A 2,781-nucleotide genomic window follows, 5' to 3' on the forward strand; every position below is an offset into this window, starting at 1 on the left:
ATCTCCTGGATCAGAAGCCCAGATAAATATTCCCCATTGTGGCCCTATTGAGCTGTTGTCACGCTTTCTGTGTTAAGCTAATTGTAAACAAGACTTGTCAGTGCATTAGGGTAGGTAATGACATAAAATATGAGGTGTTCCCTGTGGCAACTTGACATGTAGCCACAGGAAACAATTACTCCTGGTCACTTGACAGAAGGCGGCTCTCTTAGAGTGCCTCTCTTGTTTTCTAATTGAGGATGCTTTCAATCTGTCACTTCACTGGCTACTGGCCAGCAGAGACGTTTCAAGTAGACTGGATCTTGCTTAACATTTTTGTTTGCATTTTGAATGCAATGCTAGACGTAATTAAGGGGGGGGAGAAAAAACAGCTTTAACTGCATAACTACTCTGTTTAGCAAGACACAAAAGGCTTAATTCCTCCAGGCCATTTCTCACATACCTTAAAAAAGCAGATTAATGAATCTGAATTGATGTAGCTGTTAAAAGTTGCGCCAATAATCCATGCCATAAGCCTCTGTTGTAGTTGTTGGATTTATTCGAAATGATCAAAGTTGAATTTAGATTGATTTCCCCATTTCCTCTCACGTCTTCTTTATTTTCAGAAGGTAAAATGAAGTCTGATACTAAATACATTGGCAAATTTTAAAAATGGAATATTCTTTTAGTCATCAATACGATACATAGAACTAAAACATTTTATTTATTTATTAGAGAATCAAAAAATAGCAACCATAAATAAGTTGCTCCACTAACAGATAAATAGAAGCCAATTGTTTATCAGAATTACAGTTTTTCTGGTTCATTAAAACAAAGCTGAGATAAAAGTGTGATAACATCGCAGATCTAACCTGATCTGGTCTGTATATAGTTAATGTTCTACATTTCTGCCGTGACTTCTTCCAGCTCCCTCGTTCAAGCTTCAAAACTAGGTTGAGCCAGTTTTTTCTTTCTCACAACTGACCTAAATACCTAAATGCTTTCAGTGGTAAACTGAGAAAAATACGGCCACTAAGCAGCTGTGTGAAAACCAAACTTATTGCTTTCTCAAGAAGCCAATTTTTTCTTCTTCTTTTTTTTTGGTTTGTCTGTTAGCATTTTTTGTCACACAAGTACAGATGATATTTCCTGTGGATGACAAATATGCTTCAGCTAGTCAGTTGCATTAAAGTCGAGATATGTTGCATCCTGGATTTCTCCTCATAATGAATGAAGAGGAACATCTTCTTCTTGCTATAGGTTTAAATGTCCCGCCACAGCTGCTTCCACAGCATTAGTGCTCTACATACTTGACCTGTTTTCCAGGCTGCACCATTGACCTTTGGGAGATACTTCCAGTACTGTAAAAACCTAGTTGCCTGCTTAAAGATTTTTTGTAGCATGTAAAAGTTGTACGTTTTTAAATATTTTGTAGGCAGAATCGGAGTAAATAAAAAAACGTCTTATTTTTTTAATTTAATTTATTAAGGGTAAATATGTATCCAAATCAATCTGGTTCTGTGTGAAAACATAATTCCCACTTGAGCCCAATAACTGGTTGTACCACCCTTAGCAATAAGAACTGATATTAAGTGTGTGTGATAACTGGCAATAAGTCTTTAACATCACTGTAAAAATTGTAACCCACTCTTCTTTGCAGAATTGTTTTAAATCAGGCACATTGTTGGATTTCTAAGCATTACAGACTGTTTAAGATCATTTCAAGGTGTTTCCATTAAATTCAAGGACACACTTTGTATGTCCTTGAAAACTTTGGTTTATTTTAGCAGTTTGAATGTGAACTTGCTGGTGGGCTGGCTTGGATAACTTTTTTTTTTTCCTTTTCACAAATGAAATCTTCATTGTAAAAGTGCTTTTTGTTTGGTGACAGTGTTACACCGCCACCGATTGGCATGGCATACCAACTACAACGTTTTCAGTGGAATCCCGCAGCCTGTTGTGTGGACACCACATTCTTTCTTAATCGCTTACAGAAATTTACCGTGTTTGTCTACATGTCGTAGTTACAATGTGACAAAATGCGGAACATTTTGAGGGGTGCAAATGCTTTTGTGAAGCTCATAATGTTATTTGTCACTAATTTGTAATATGCTCGTCAGTGTTTTGGTTCAGAGTTGTTCCATACTGCTCCTGTTCCAGAAGGCTCCTTTCAGTTTCTATGTAAGCTGATGTGCTTCAGTTTGGAATTTCTTATAATGACGGTATCAAAAGTGTATTTCCAAGTGACCATTAGGCAGAACTTTGTATCAAAAGATTTACACTGTACTCCTCAAATCTTCAGTCATCTTGAAACCTGAAGTTTTTCCTTCACAACCTAAAACCACAAGCAAACAGCTTCAAAATCTACTCTGAAAAAAGGAAATAGTTGGTCCCACTTAAATAAATAGCTTCATTTGGTAACAATTCATTTCAGTTTAGTTATTTATTATAGTTCCTTTAACATGACAACTTAATAACTTAACTTAACATTCAATCACTTGTAACTAGTTGAAAGAGTTTGTTGAAGTTTGATCAACTAAAACTCTTTTTTTAGTGTTAGAAAATATTTTTAATCAATTAATAAAATCCTCATACTTTTCATTTGGACGCTTTTGTTGGAAAGGGATGTGTAAATCATTCTAGAGCCAAAAAAAAAAGTTTCGCAGGTTTGCCTCGTTATTTTTTGGGTGTGTGTTTATACTCATCAATATAATATAGATAGATCCTGGCAAACTAAAAATAAAAAAAAAAAGAAACCTTGTCCTTTTTGTTCTAGGCCAAGATGCCCCATCCCTGAATCTC

Source organism: Xiphophorus couchianus, chromosome 4, assembly GCF_001444195.1.
Source record: "Xiphophorus couchianus chromosome 4, X_couchianus-1.0, whole genome shotgun sequence".
Taxonomy (NCBI): domain Eukaryota; kingdom Metazoa; phylum Chordata; class Actinopteri; order Cyprinodontiformes; family Poeciliidae; genus Xiphophorus; species Xiphophorus couchianus.